The sequence below is a fragment of the Hylobates moloch genome, unplaced genomic scaffold (genome assembly GCF_009828535.3).
Source record: "Hylobates moloch isolate HMO894 unplaced genomic scaffold, HMol_V3 SCAFFOLD_24, whole genome shotgun sequence".
Lineage (NCBI taxonomy): Eukaryota > Metazoa > Chordata > Mammalia > Primates > Hylobatidae > Hylobates > Hylobates moloch.
This window is the reverse complement of record NW_026652299.1, coordinates 18,274,283-18,290,920: the sequence shown is the minus strand read 5'-3', so window position 1 is coordinate 18,290,920 and position 16,638 is coordinate 18,274,283. Positions and strand designations below refer to the sequence as shown.

At 38.2% G+C, this 16,638-nt stretch overlaps 1 protein-coding gene across 1 annotated transcript in view; it reads right to left on the bottom strand.

The window, feature by feature from the left end:
- The window catches only part of NCKAP5 (NCK associated protein 5), a 998,748-nt gene that overhangs the window by 776,863 nt on the left and 205,247 nt on the right, over positions 1–16,638 (bottom strand). The window lies entirely within an intron of this gene.

Sequence of the window (16,638 nt, the reverse complement as noted above, 5' to 3'; positions counted from 1 at the left end):
AGAAGATGGCCCAGTAACGTGAAATACTGCAATTTGTAGAGCCTAATCAGATACTTAAGAGGGACCCAGAAGCCATTCTTTACTCTGATCTTATGGTCATGGATCTGAACTTCCTTGCCATCAGCAGCACTCACTAAATGCAAAGCAAGTGCTCTTGGAACCCTCTCTCAACCTCACCTTTCTCTGCATTTCACACTGCAAATAATTGATGGCCAAAGTTTCAGGGAGGTGGGTCAGGACCAGTTCATGTGCACATATCAGAAAGCATATGCCCCAATGGCACATGAGTATCCTTTTCAGTAATCAACTTCATCAGTGAAAGTCAAGTCATTTTCTGCTGAAAAGTGAGTTGCGAAATCTTGTCTGTCTTCTAACAGATCTCTTCCCTGTAATGCCACACACAGCCATGCAACAATCACTCTAACACAGAGAACTTTTTTATCTTTTCCACCAAGGTAACATATCAACTTTACTAAGAACAGATGACTTTCATGTGATTTTTGAGCTAAACCTCCCCTTCCCATTGCAGGGCAGAAAGCATGACCATATCAGTGTCTATCAACAAAGTGACTTGCATTCCAGGTCCTAATTGATGCCAGCAACCCCACAATCTCAGAGAGCCTGGCCTGAAAGTGAATTATGACTTTGGCTCTTTCTGGGCTAAGCCATCTATATGGCTTGCAAATGGATACTTGATGAATGGTACAATGGAAGATGTCTCTTCAACCCAAAGGAGTGATGGGAACTTCAAACATTTCCCTGCTTAAAAAATAATTGTGTGTGGTCTTCCCTCAAGCACAATTACACACACACATACTGAGTAATGGGGGCTATATGTGTACTGCACAAGAAAATTTAGAGGAGGAGAAACTTCATAGGGAAGAAAGGATTCCTCTTTAGCACAGGTGATCTAGCAAATGAGTCCCCTGAAACAGCTTACCAGCTCACTCCACTATAATAATATTTCAATTATCTGAGACCTGGAAGAAAACAATCAACTGGCCAAAAATAATGCTTGGCCCCAAACATCATGTCAAATGCAGCCTCCTCTCCTTGAGAGAAATGTTTCCCATGTCTGCAATTGCAGAACACACTGAAGGGCATCCCTGCTCCAAAGACAAGGGAGCATTTGAAGGACCAAAGCATTAAATGCAGCCAACTAGGAGAGGCTCTTTACTTGGGAAAGCGAGCAACAGTTGTGCAGGCAGTGCATATGAATGGGATTATGGGATCAGGGGAAGCCCTGATTAAATGGAATATGTGCCCAAGAAGGAAATCCACTGATGGAGGATAATCTATATGCTATAAATTTAGACCTATGGCTGATAATGTGGAATGGAGAAGTTGTCACCAAACCTCACTATAAAATTTCATTTGTAACTATGCTTCTAAGTGGTGTAGATGTAGGATGGAGGCAGTAGGGGAGAGGCAGGTGATACATTCCTTGCCTGGACACAGTCTCCTCAAATGACACCTATTTAACCATTTCTAAAATGTAAGATGTTGACATGACAGAAAGGCTCTCAGAAGAAGCAGTGTGAAATCAATCCTTAAATCCATTCAGAACAAGATTGATGCATCAGGAGTTAGACTGTGAAACACACAGAAAAGCCAATCAAAGCAGGACATGTTTTTATATGCCCTCCCGTGATGTCCCAGACCCAAGCCTTGCCTTGGGAAGCCATGTGTGGCATCTTTCCTCTGTACTGTCATGCCCTGGTGTTAGAATTGCTACTTTTCAACACACCCAAATTTAGTATAATCTATTTATTTATATTATTAGATAGTGTGCAGCTTGAGGGATCCTCTTTCCTTCTTTTTCTCTCTCCTGTTATTACAATTGCTACCTAAATAAATTCATTGTTGAATAAGTGACTGTATATACAAAGTAGTAGGACTCTCAGTTCTCCAAATAAGGCATCCAGTAATCAATTTAAAAATCTTCAATTTTACAGAAAAAAATAGAACTTGAAGTGTTTTATTGTCTTTATCTCATCATCCTAAGGGTAGAGCCGTTAGTTAAAATTAAACAATGTCTGATGATTTTGCCCAGTCATCAGATCACCTCAGGAAATATGTAACTAGAAAATCCTGAAAGCAAAGATTATCAGAATAAATTCATCATTTGTCCATTTCAAGATACTTATAGAACCATTGAATAAAGAACCCTAGAATCCTCCATCTCCTTAATGCAACCAATAGTTTTAGACGGAACTGCAATAATTCCAATTGACTAAAATATCACCCACTTAAAATAATCGGATAAAAACATTGTGCATAGCATTGACCAAATAACTTCAATTCTAATAACAATTCCTAACACATTACTAATAGATGTGGACAAACCCTTGTGAATAAAGATGTTCACTGCATTTCTATTTATAATGGCAAAAAAAAGAAAAGAAAGAGAAAGAAAACACAGTTGGAATTTGACAAATTAAGAGTTATTCATTCAGTGGAACATGATGTAGCCAGTAAAAATCTATTTATGCAAATTGTGTAATTCCACTGGAAAACACTAATAAGGTAGTATTCATAAAACAGGAAAATGAAAGGTTATATATCCAACGTGCTGTCTAATGAATGGAAGGAAGAAAGGAAGGAAAGAAGGAAGGAAGGACAAAATATTGAGTAAGTTTTATTTCTTTCAACTTTTCTGGATATGTTTATAATGAACAAGTACTATTATAGTAATCAGAAACATTAATGATAGATTTGCAAAAAATTAAGTTGAAAATGAGAAAGAATTACAGGAGAAAGGGTCCAGTTTTTAGCCCCCCCGCCCACCGCTGAATCACTATCATTCTTGTCACTTGCATGGTACAATTCATCACGTATATCTAATTTACTTTAATAATTATCTGAAAAACAGTAATGGTTTTCTGTTAGGTTGCTTTTATGTCAGTTTGCAAATCAGTAAAAGGGACAGTATATGTTCATTTTTAGTATGGCTACAAACTAACAAACTGGGTGCCTATAATAAGAAGCTAAGAAATTAAGCTTATAAGCTTTAAAATATTCTTCTAAGTAGCTTTTAAACATAGAACTTGGCTTTTAGAGGGCAGCATATGCCCAATTGATAATATAATTTAAATAGAAATGGCTATTCAGAATGTGATTACCATCTATAAAGCACTGGTGACTTACTTTGAAATAAGTATTTGGTATAGAATTATACTTCAACATACTGAGGATATTGATAAATATTGTGTTTGTTACCTGAATTAGGTCATCAGGGACAAGATTCAGAAAATGGAGAAACACATTAGAAAGCTTTAACAGTGCTCTAAGTGCCTTTGAGATGGGCATCTCATTAATATTCATATCAAATCACGTAATATTCATTAAACATTCATTTGTGTCAACATTTGGTATTGACATCATAGATCAAACAACAGACTTGTAAACTCAAGGTCTTCTCTGCCCAAGAAGGAAGTATTCTCAGCATTTCCTATTTCAGCTTCTGTAGTCTTTGGAGTGCTTTTGACATGGCTGAGATTTTAAAAATAATCATACCTATCATACAAATGAAGCACAGTTAAATATAAACATTACTTTCTTAGATGGTTCAACATTTCAAGGCTGGATAAACAGGTTGTATGGGCCTACATACTTTCAGGGATTTTGTTCTTCTTTCTAACTTAAAAAAATTAGGTCAAACTATCTTACCTACAATTATGAAGACTATCTGCAGAACCCAAGATATTCTTTAGGGTCATTAAGCAACAAAAAATGAATATAATTAGAATGTTACCTATCACAGGTACAAAACATCTGGGGAGCCAGTTATATACTTTCATCCAAAGGGTCTGATTTGAGAAAATACATTGGTATGATATACTCAACTTTAATATTTAAAAATATTTAAATAATATTAAAAAATATTTCGTGTTGACTTGTATCTGAGACTTTGTTAAAATGCTAGATGAAACACAGTTTTCTACCTTTTGTAGCCACAATATGTCCATCCAGCCTGATTTGTTTAAAGCAATACCAAAAAGAACAGGCTATTGTTTACAGAGGTAGTCAAAGATGAAAGGCTCCATAATTTTTCTTGGCAAGATTATAATATCTCAAAGTCTTGACAGCTATTTTTTGTAGAGCCTAAAATGATACATCTCAATGAAGTTGATGCCCATTTCATCCCTTTCAAAGTTTAAGGTCAGCTATTTGGTATGCCTTTATGAATAATAAACTTATGGCTTTCCTCCCTTCTAGGCCTTACTGTAGCCAAGTGGCTTTAGTCATTTTCATGGGACAGATTTTCCAATGTCTTTATTATTACTCTACATTCACCATCTCACACTTTTACCACTGGGCCCTATATGTATATATTATCCATTGTTCAGCATGCTCTACCCAATGGAATAATCATATTTAGAATGGTCTATAAGATGATCATTCTCCACTGGGTCCAATTTACAATCTGTTTCTCCCTTTTTTCTTTCATATGTTTTTCTGCTCATTCAAATTCTGATCAGAAGCTAAGGCATTTCCATATCCAAATGCTCTTCCTATCACTTCTAATACCATCACCATATATTAAAAATAGAAGACAGTATGAAAGGAAAGCAATAAAAGACCCTCACTGAAAATGTCCTTGCACTTTGAAAAACAAACTTAATTTTTTATACAGGAAAACAGAACTTAAACCCCTTTTTTATGTCTGAAATCCTGACAATCAAATAGCTGCGACATTAAAACTTCACAAGCATTAAGTCTTATATCAGTCATGGTTAGATGTAAATAAATCCACCATAAAAATCAGTCTAGGCAAAAATGCACTGTAACTTAATTTTCTAAACCACAGGAGCTGGGAAGCAGCCGAACTTCACTAAATCAGACAGTACCAAAATGGATAAACATCTGGGCTCTGTATCTTTTGTGATGGTGTGCCATAGTCTTGTTAGATTCTCTGCACATTTGTTGTTTTATGAGGAATGATATTATCACTTTATGATCTCAGGGGATAACCCACAACAAGCATAAATTAAGGATGGGACCTGTAGCAGACATTGGGAGTTCCTTGCTAAATTTTCATTATTGCTTTTATTCTTCACTAGCAAAACCCCCATATTGCAGCGGTAGCAATCTACCCAACTGCAAGAGAACATGTCCCAGGTCCCCATGCAGAAAGGAGTAGCAATTATGATGTAAGTAGGAGGCACTGATTGCCATCATGAGGGCTTCCAGGAAAATTCTCTAAAGGTGCCTGATTTGGCAGGTGCCCTTTCGCCCTTCCCTCTCCGCCTTCTAGCTGCCTGCACTCCGCATCTGTCATATTGTGACCTGAAGTGACCTTGAGAGCAGAAGCCATGTGATAAGAATGGTGGGACAGAAGAGAAAAGGAGTGCAGGGTCCTGATGACGTCAAGGAGTCATCCATATCAGCTATAATTCGCCTTCCTCTGCAGTTCATGTTCCATGGGAGAAAGATAAATCCTTTTTTGTGTGTCATGATATTTTAGATGTCTTACTTGCAGGTGTACACAACTCCTAGTTGATGAAATAACTTTATTATTTAGTGAATTTGAAGGAGGCTGCTGACCCCAAATCAGTAATACATTAGTCTTAAATTATTTGTCCATTAGTAACAATTAGTTGAATAAAGCAAACACAATTTCTTTTTAATTGGCCTTTCTTGTTTAGCAGAAGTACATATTTCCCAGATACTTGGCCAGAGGAAAGTAAACTTTACCAGTCCAAGTAGTGTCAAACCCACACATTTAACCACCTTTCTCTCAGCAGCTACATAGCTGCTTATGAACGTTATCAGGACTGTTGGACACGTCATAGGTGTAACAAGATCTTTGTATTTCCATTTATGCACTGTCCAACCAATGTCTTTCATTAACACAGCTACGAGCTTCATCTCTAATGTGCAGCATTCGTAGCAAAGAGGCCCCAGGTAAGAGTAGGTGCTTAAGTCAGGACAAGGACGCAGCGTATTTCATACAAAAAGGGGACTTGAGAGGTACATGATGAAGACAGAGATTCCATCTGACAAACTGATTCCCATGTGGCCAGCCTGGAGACAGGGGAAATTGGATTAAATAGTTCTGATGGCTTTATCCAGGCTAAGATTTCAATGATCTTTATAAACCTCCATTAATCATGTAATCATCTTTCCATTTTGGAACTGAATTTATAGCATTTTAAGATAATGGCTTCTAGCGTCTGTAGAGCCAAAGCTAAAATATGACCTCAAAGAGTCACTCCTTCCCTTGGTGAGATATCAAATCCTGCCACTGAGAACTCTTTCTCATTTGATGTGAAGAGAAAGATGCCCACAGAAACACACCTACACCATTTCTAAGACAGAATGGCAATGCAGCCTTAATCTGCATATTTGAAAATAGTATGCTTTTAAAAGATTTTACAGGTGGCTCAAGTATGAGTATAAAATATTTAAGATGGGAAGAGAAATTTTAAAGTAACTATTTTTAGATAATCTGAAGGAACAAAATCTTATGGAAATGGTTTCATTCAGAACAATCAGTAAAACAGATCAAAATTAACACTCATGGGTTGCCAAGTAAGGAGAGGTGCAAGGCAACTCAAATAGCCTTCATTTGTGTAAGTTGAAAAAGGGAAATCCATTCTTAAAGGGCCAGTTTTTCTCCCTCTCCCGTTTTTTAGAATTAGTGACTAAATCCAAATTCTTATTCTAATTTTTTCATGCATACATAATAACTGGTTATGCAAATAAAATGGTACACCTTACAATTTCTAACAATTCTGTTAAGGACAAAAGTTAAACATGATTTTCTCCTCTTGTCTCTGTTTAAATTACTGTGTGAGTGTGTATGCCCTTTCCCACCACTTTTTGTGATTCAGACTTGATGATAGGTCTCTGTTCCCTTACATTGCAGCCAGTAAATCTGTTATGAGCTTGGCTGCCATGTGCAACCATGCCTGGAGGCTGTATTAAAAATTCTGAGATCCGTGAACATCAGCAAAGTTTTTGTTCAGCTCAAGCTGAACAAACAGAGTTAAAGACAAACTTTATTGAATTTGGAATGGGCCCATCCATTGTCACTGGACTAGGTACTGACAGGCTACCAGCTAGAGTAACATCTATTGGATTAGCGAAAATCTACTAGCTGTTGGAGGAGAGAATAAGGCGCTAGTATTAATCATGGAGAGCATGGGAAGATGAAACTCTTTCAACAATGAAAGCAATGCTCCTTTCTACCATGAAAGTTTTCATCCCTCTTCCTTATCTCAAGTTCAAAACGCCATATCCTAAGCATCAAGTGCAATTTAAAAACATGAGCAACATTATGTGTTGGGCATCTAGATGCTTCATGTGTGCAGAGCCGGTGAAAACTTGAAGGGCCGTGCAACATCCTGGCTGCTGTCCAACCAAAACAGATGAAATACGGAGTGAGAGATTATTTCCTACCCCCACAATGCACACCTACCTTCTATGTCCACAATGTGACACTGAGTCCTTTGGATTCTGAGTGCCACCTTTGATAAATCTACCACAGGGGAAAAGTAAGCCCCCAAGAAAAGAAATGAAATTTTGTTATTGTTGTTATATACACCTCCAGAAAAGTTATGGATACATTTTCCTGGATATTAACAGGACCACAAGATGAGGATCTGGGTGGCGGGAGGGGGAGGAAGAGGAGACTGATAAGGACTCTCGGGGTTTAGGAACACAGGTACAAGCCACAGTCTGTTTAAATGGTTAGGTGATCAATGTTGTCAAATCGAGATGTCAAAATTATGAGCTGGTCTAGGGAGAATTTCATCTGCATGTAGACAGATCTCATTAGAAAATCCTTAAAATGGTTTTCTGCAACTGAAGCAAATCTTGCCTAAGAAAGAATTGAATCACGACCTGCCTTGTGAAATCTAAATATGCATCTAGTCCATCTTTGGCTAGTGACGGACCTTCCTCGGCTTTACCTGAACTCTCTGCAGTTCTGTGTTCTTTTCTCTCTGACGCTAAGTTCATGGCAAACAGAGCTAACACAAAGCCTTGGTCAATAGCTGTAGCATTTGGCATCTGGCTAAGGAAGGATTTTCTTAGCATTTTCCCTCGCAAAGCCAGATTCCATGTATGTTTTGTACAATTCTCCCAAAGTGATAGAGATGGGGTCTCACTTTGTTGCTCAGGCTGGTCTGGAATGCCTGGCCTCAAGTGATCCTCCTGCCTTCCAAAATGCCAGGATTACAGGTGTGAGCCACCACATTTCGCCCAAATTGAGAAGTGAGCCTCAGCAAAGCCCAAGACTTCATGGGCTAACAATTTCTCTTTGGCTTATATGAGTGTAAGGTTTTTACAGGGCTCCTCTGGGGCCTATCAGAGGAGGCTCATCTAGTCCAGGCCTTCCTTTCACCCATAGTCCCAAAGGTAGACATCTGGTGTCATCTCCAAGTGAAATCATACCTACGTATAAAGAAATATACTATAATAATTGAAAGAATACCACGTGAAGGATTTAACTTTAGTTATTAAATGAAAATGCTTAAAATGTGTCTGGACACATTTTAATATACTGGGATCCTCAAAAACTGCAATGGCCCGGATTCTGTTGACCTGATAAAGGCCCATTGAGGTATACTAATCATTACAGACAGCTTTCTATGTGAATCATGAAAATGTATTTAACTCATGATCACACAATGCATGGGTAATTAACAAACATGTAATGAATCTGTAACTTCCTGCTCAGGCACCGGAAGCACACACTTTCATTAGGAAGCACTTTTACATGAACTATTACTCAAATGTGTGTAGGTCCATGTGGAATGAAATGTTCCTACTTTAAATATCAAGTTCAGTGTTATGTCTGTTTGATATTTAAAACATTGATAAGTACATTTTCAAAAAACTTATGTGGAAAAAGAGGAAAGATAAAACTCGTATCAGTTCACTTTTTTTTGCTAGTAATTAGCAGATAGAAAAAAGGTGCTATTTGTGACTAATACTTAGTTTTATGATTTTAAATTATACTCTGTCTCCATTGGATGCATAAATAAGAGTTACATTTTCCTTTTGCTACCCTTCCAACACTAACAAGGAAATTAGCTCACACATACTCACCACCCAATATGGTTATATACTTTGACATTCAGCAAAAAGTTCTAAATTGCTCATTTACTGAGCTGAATCACATAGAGGGCTGAAATTCATCCATTAATGAATTATTGTATTGCCTGAGGTCTGCTTAGAGCTACCTGATTTTAGAATTAATGGCAGAATAAATCTTAAGAAGAAGGCCAATATATTTTAATTTTATACATATTACCTATTTGAGCAATATATTCTAACATGAGTTTGGCTGTAAATATCTTATTACTACTAAGTATCAAAAGGAGTTCGGAAATATTCACCAATATACTTCATATTGCAACTTTAAATAAAATTAAAATTTAATCTACACTTCTGAGAATAGAATAATTGTCGCTCATTTACTAGAATGACACTTAGGAGCAGATGCATATAATGCTCATAACACCATGAAAGAATAGCCATTGAACATTTAACTAGAATTGTCAGGTACAAACTATAAACAATAACTTAAAATAATTTTATTTTTTTCCTCTAACCACAGAAATAGCACCCAAATCAATTAGAAAGAGCTAAGAAATTTGATCTTGAGGAAAAATAAGATTTTTATTAAGGAGGGAAAAATCCTATCTTTTATTTTTGTATTTAGACTATTTCCTTTACGAAACAGCTAAATACCACATTACGATAAAAATTTCACAGGTAAGCCAAAATAGAGAATTTGTAACATTTAAGCTAAATCAAAGCATTATTTATAGTTTTCAGAGAAAAACAGGCTATCTTTTGATATAATACAAAGAAAAATCTATTAAAATGATTTTTCTAAATTGGGTTTGGAAGAGAATGGGCTTAAGTAATTTTTCTGTTGGTTGCTAGGGAATCTAAATGATGTTCTTCCTGAACAAGCAACACAAAGCGCTAGGTTTTACTGCAGCCAAAGGGAGATGGGATGGGGCAGGTGAACAGAGAGGGCGGGAAATGAGAGCAGGTCTCAGGCAGTCTTCATGCTGTGCCCATTGGGAGGAAGAACCTCCAAATAGAAACATTATTTATCTCTGAAAGGTGAAGTCATGGATAACTTTTCCATTCATTTTCTGTTGTATTTTATGAGTTATATAAGTTTAATGAAGATTTTCTTCTAGAAGTTCTATTTGATTCTTTTTCAAATCTCCTTGATCAAAACTTAATAGTTTACTGGGTTTTGCTTCCATTTTCAAGTCTGTCTATTATTTTTCTAACATCTATGTATTAGGGTAAAGCTAGAGCTTCAATAATTAGAAGCAGAGATTGAATGACCTAAGGTTTATATCTCTCTCACCTGGTCTCAGTGTGAATGGTCTAGATCAGTGGGGCAGATCTCCCTTCTGTGCCCACTCAGAGTTCCAAGTCCCAACCATGCAATTGCTCCACCATCCCCTAGGACACGGTCAACATGTGTGTGGTTAAATCTAGGTTGATGCCTTCCTGGGCTCCAGCCAAATGTGAAGAGACAAGAGGGTGCATTGACACACCACTTCTACTTCCATTCTATGTGTGAGATCCTGATGACACAGCCTCACCTGACTGCAAAGAGAACTGAGAAATGTGGCCAAGCTAGGCAGTCATCAATCCTACATACTACTACTACTGTGGAGTAGGTTAAAGTGGACTTTATGAGTAGCTACCCATCACAACATGAAACATGAAGATTTCATAGTATATGCCTAATATTTCCAATATCAAAGTCTCTGCAGGTCTGACTCTGCTGTCTATTTCTTCCGCTTTTCACTTACTGTGTCATGTTTCCCTTTATGTTTGAGGATTTTTGACCATGAGTTCATGTTTATGTTCTATGGGAATATATGGTTATGTTCTATGGGAAAATAATTTTGCAGGAATGTTTCGAAATCTGGGTTAAAGTTGCATTATTTCACATAGGGAATGTATTTGCTTTTGCCTAACAACCCTAAATAATTTTAAAAATGTATTTGCTTAAGTTCTGGTTGGGCCTTATAGGCAAGTTTCCTTGTTGATATCTTCCAGGCAGTATAGTCAATTCCAGCTCTTATCATTCTGAGATTGCATTCCTTTTGGGTCTCACCTTCAGTGGGCTCTGATCTTTATCTGCAGGTCACATCACATGATGAAGTTGTCAGAGTGGAGTCATAATGGATGGGCAGACGTCTTGGTGCCCACTTCCTTTCTAAATTCCTGTTGTTACTAAATCTTGGCTTCTACAGATTCCTTGTTTTTGTGCTGGCTTCGCAAGGCATTTGAAATTATGAGTTTTTAAAACTGTGTGTGTTTGTTTTATATTTTTAACCAGCATTTTACTTTTCTTATTGGAAAGAATGAAATTTGTGGTCCACGACAGCATCAGAAATTGAAGTTCCAAATATACTTTTATATGACAATCATGACCACGGTTTTAGAGAGATCATCACAAGTAGATGAGAACTAGCAACACAAGCCTAGAGTTTTACTCCTGAGTCTTATGTGTTATATCACAGCCAGAACTTGGATTTCTTGATCTGTAAAATGGGGAGAATAATAACAATATTACCCATGTCAGTTAGTTATGATGATGACGGAATAAGGAGATTTGCAAGTTCTTAAACAGTATTGCCAGTTGGAATTGAGACTGAGAACCTCACAAGCTACAAGCATAAGAGCATGAATGTGTCAATAGGCAACAGACATGTTAAAATGCAATGATTTACAAAGCCGTTTTCTGATAACTTCCACAGGCCCTACTCCTGCTGAGCCATCCCTCTCGTTATTGGTTTCACCTGTGAAACAGTTCACTGCCACTGCTGACTTCACCGAATATCTCCTTTGTACTTCCATCTGCATTTTACGTGAACTCTGGAGCGATTAGTTGCTAATATCAACATTGGTGCACAGTCTAGGAACATTTATTGCTCCCCTGCTTGGCTTAATGTTTCTGACTTGGTACCGTAATATTGTTAATAGTCACAGGGTACAATAAAAGAAAATTAAGTGTTTATTTTGTTTAGGCTTTAGCCACTTTACCTACAGCCTTTTTCCATTACATTTGCACATAAATGAGCATACGCCACATTTTTTAGATGCAAATCAGGTTTTAACTTTGCTAATCATATAGTTTCCTTTCTGGTAGTCTTCCAGGCTGGTTTCAGTGTGACTCCAGATGCATGCATATTACAGCAAATGAAGAAATGGCCATGTGGTAGATGTTTGCCCTTTTGTGATTCACAGATAGTGTTTTTGCAGAAAAACTATATTTTTAAATCCAGTGTTACTCTGAACATTCCTTTTCAATTCCAGGAACACATCTTCAAGTTTTAGGCTAAAGTCCATTGTTCAATTCCAGATTATTTTCTAGCAAATAGTTGGGAACAACTGCCATGGAATATGTAATCACTGAAGGCATGAGAACTACTTGAAATAAAAGTTACTAGAACAAAGTTTTAGCATTAAAGGGCTCCCATTTCCCAGCATGAGAAGCCCAAAGCCCTGAAATACTTAAGTGGGCATCCAAAGCCAATGCAGTGAATTTATTCCATGTTTCCTACTTTCTCTACCACCTCCTAGGCGATGTTCTTCCAAATGAAGTGTTTGCTTTGCCTTGAAAAGACAAATTAACATTTTACATGGCAAGAACTCTTTATTCCTTGGTGGGATATTTCCAACTTGATTTATACGATGGTGTTTAAATGCTTAAAAGCTTTTGTAAGGCAGGGTTTCAATCGATTAAAGAATTTAGTTTCCCTTGAGGTTCTTGCATCATATATTATCTCAGAAGGCCTACTTCCTAAGATTCATAATCCAATCTCTTCCCCATGTTAACCATACATTTTGGTGAGCATCCCATTGGACCAAGCTTGGGGATTTCAGCCCAGCATCATCATGTGGAGTGACTGCAAACAGCATGGTGGAGCCTGCATGCCCCAACTTTCCATCAACAGGCTCTGGCTGTGGAAGACTTCAGTTTGCTTGCTCACTAGCAATATATATGAGTCCTCTGGGCTTCTGGGAATATCTCACAGGTTCAAAAAACAGATGATTTTGACCAGAAAAACGGAAACACAGTATTCCACTGTATACATCTGTATACACTGTATTCCATCTGTATACATGAGTCCTTCTTTATTAAATCAAGAACTTTTACCTTTTCACTTAAAGGAAGTACCTTATGGCTTCTCTTTGACATATCTGAATTGCCAGCTCCTTGAGGATAGAAATGGCACCTAGGTACATAAATGTTCAGCAAACATTTGTTGAATGAATAAATAAAATAAATGGGCCGGACGCGGAGGCTCACGCCTGTAATCTCAGCACTTTGGGAGGCCAAGGCAGGCGGATCATGAGGTCAGGAGATCGAGACCATCCTGGCTGACACGGTGAAACACCGTCTTCACCAAAAATACAAAAAAAATTAGCCGGGCATGGTGGCAGGTGCCTGTAGTTCCACCTACTCGGGAAGCTGAGGCAGGAGAATGGCGTCAATCTGGGAGGTGGAGCTTTCAGTTAGCCGAGATCCCACCACTGCACTCCAGCCTGGGTGAGAGAGTGAGACTCCGTCTCAAATAAATAAATAAATAAATAAATAAATAAATAAATAAATAAATAAATGAATGAATGAATGAATGAATGAATGTGGAAAGAAATTAATGAGGAGTAGCCTGAGATGTGGGAAGAAGGCAGTGAGGAGGTGAAAACTTGGATGCCACTTTGTCATTGCCTTCAGCTCTGTCTGGACTGAGACTTCAATTTAAGAAGAGACCTTGCAAGTCAGACACTCCTCATCACTTGCCAATGTGTCATGGGGCTCTTGGTGAAGCTTGATGTTTCCATCTGTAACATGGGGCTAATTATAGACTAATTGAGAAGATCACATGATTTAAGATACATAAATACACAGAATAGTATCTGGCACTACTTTTCCTGTTATGTACTCAGCATCATCATCATCATCAATCATCAGTCATTCCACAAGAAACACGGGATTACAATTTTTCATCCTAAAAACAGTTCAGCTCAATTGTCAGCTCTTTAATTTTTTTTCAAAGCTTAGGGTCATCTCAGGTTGCATGCACGATCTTCGGGCCACACACCCACCTTTTGTGGGTGTGCTCACCTGTCATCCTGGCCTCAGCATGAACAGCCACTTTATTCCTGCTAAGTGACAGGCTCATATGCAATTTTTAGACTGTACTGGATTTTATAAAACCTTAAAATTGGTAATTTAAGTGCCACTAGCAACTTGCCTTTAACAGGTAGAGAGAGGTCTGGAGGCCATCCTAGGAAAAAGCAAATGACATTTCTCACTTGTGACCCAGCCATTGCAAGTTTGGTCTGTCTTTGCAAGGAATCTAGTGCTAGAGCCATTACTAGGTTATCATATCAGGGGGAATAAAAACCTGGGAGGGGAGGGGGAAAGCAAGCAGGCACACGGTCTCAAGCTGTGGGCTGGTTGGGGTATATATACTTAGAATTCTGACACTGCCTTTGGTGATCTCCTGATAGTGTGTTCCCAGGCCACTGATGCTTTGGATATACAGTTAACATGGCTTCCTCCCAGGCTTTATCATCATAGGCTAAACTCCTCTTGCATGAATCTCTTACCTAAGGTAATGGTGATCAGCCACTACTCCTCTCCCCTTGTCCTGACCAAGTGCCCTCTACTGTCTCTCGCCTCATCAGGGCTCCCAATGCAAGGCCCGGGAGATGATGCAAGACTTCCCTACCTCACTTGAAAAGTTATCTTCCTCAAGTCTCAAACTCTCAAGACCATATGTTATGCTTTAGTTTGACATGGTCATTGATCATAAACGTTTATTTATTTATCTTTCTTTTTATCTCAACTTAGTGTCCCAGATGTAGAAATTTAATTGAGTAAACTTCTAGAAGCAATTGTTATAGATTAGCATAAAAGAAAAACCTGAGGGTAAATATAAAATCATCCACAATCCCACCATCTTAACTCTAATACCTTTACCATTTTAGTGCAGCAAACTACCCTTTTTATATGTAATTTTCTGTAGCTGTAACCAGATTCTACTTGAGACTTCGCCTGCCCTAAAATTCTACTTGTTTCCATAATATTATAAACATTATTTTCCATGTTATAATATGGAGTTTATAACTATCATTTTAATGTCTGCATACTGTAACTTTCCTTTAGGTTTCTTATAAATTATCTTGTATCTAGTAGCGCAAGATATCAAGAGCATCTTATGCTTCTAGACATTAGTGTGGCTTTAGATGCTTTTCATTTAATTCTATGATGAAGATCTTGGTGCAATGGAGTTTTGGCACTTTGATTATTTTGTAAGGTTTTATTATTGCTTCTTCTTTCCTCTTTAGGCTCCCCTCCACCACCTATCCTTTAAAGGGTGGGGTTCTCTTCGGTTTCATGCACAAGCCTCCTTCCACACATCTCTTCTGCCCTTACTAAGCTCATCTACTATCCAGGCCTTACCTCCCCAAACATTCTGCAGGGTCTGAGACCCATATTTACTAACCCTGCAAAAATGTACCATGTAATCACATTAACCCCTCAAATATTTTCCCAAACACTAAACAATAACTTCTCCTAGAAGCTGCTCTACCTTCTGAGCAGATATTCTCAGATAATGGCACCTCTATCCACCAGATCTGCTTGGTTAGCAACAGCTCTAGGAATCTTCTCTCTCTTTTCTCCGCATCCAATAGGCATCAAGTCCTCTGCAGTGCTGCCTTAGAAATCTCTTCACATGTTGGATTGCCTCTCTTATTGGCATCCACATGGCCACTGCCTTGATCCAGGCCTTTATCATCTTGATAAAGATGATAATTGTTACCTGGTTTCCATGCTAACAATTTCTTATCCCTGCAACCAGTTTGATCTTAAACAAAGCTCCCTGATTAAAAATTTAGTTAGGGCTGGGCGCGGTGGCTCACGCCTGTAATCCCAGCACTATGGGAGGCCAAGGCGGGTGGATCACGAGGTCAGGAGATCGAGACCATCCTGGCCAAGATGGTGAAACCCCATCTCTACTAAAACTACAAAAATTAGCTGGGCCTAGTGGCATGTGCCTGTGGTCCCAGCTACTCAGGAGGCTGAGGCAGGAGAATCGCTTGAACCCGGCAGTCAGAGGTTGCAGTGAGCCGAGATTGCGCTACTGCACTCCAGCCTGGGCGACAGAGCGAGACTCCGTCTCAAAAAAAAAAAAAAAAAAAAAAAAATTAATTAATTTAGCTTTTTATTGACTACAGAAGTAATTATCAAAGTTTAGCCTGCCTCAGGATCACCTAGAGGACTTGTGAAATCAGAGCTTGCTGGGTATTATCCCCCAGAGTTTCTGATTCAGTAGGTTTCGTGGGGTTGTGAGGAGAGGGACAGCAGAGAATCTGCATTTCTAATGAGTTTCCAGGGGATACTGATACTGCTGTTCTGGGAGCCACACTTTGAAAACCACTGTTCTATAAGATAATAGTTAAGTTTCTAATCATATACATTTTGAAATTGGGGCTCAGTTTATCCTTCCAGCCTTACTTTGTATAAGTTGTCTAGTGAAAATTACTTTTCAGCTACTCTAAAATTACCAACTATGTGTGCTTTCTTCTATCTGCTTTCAAAATTACCCCTCGTTGTATATGCTGTAACTTCTG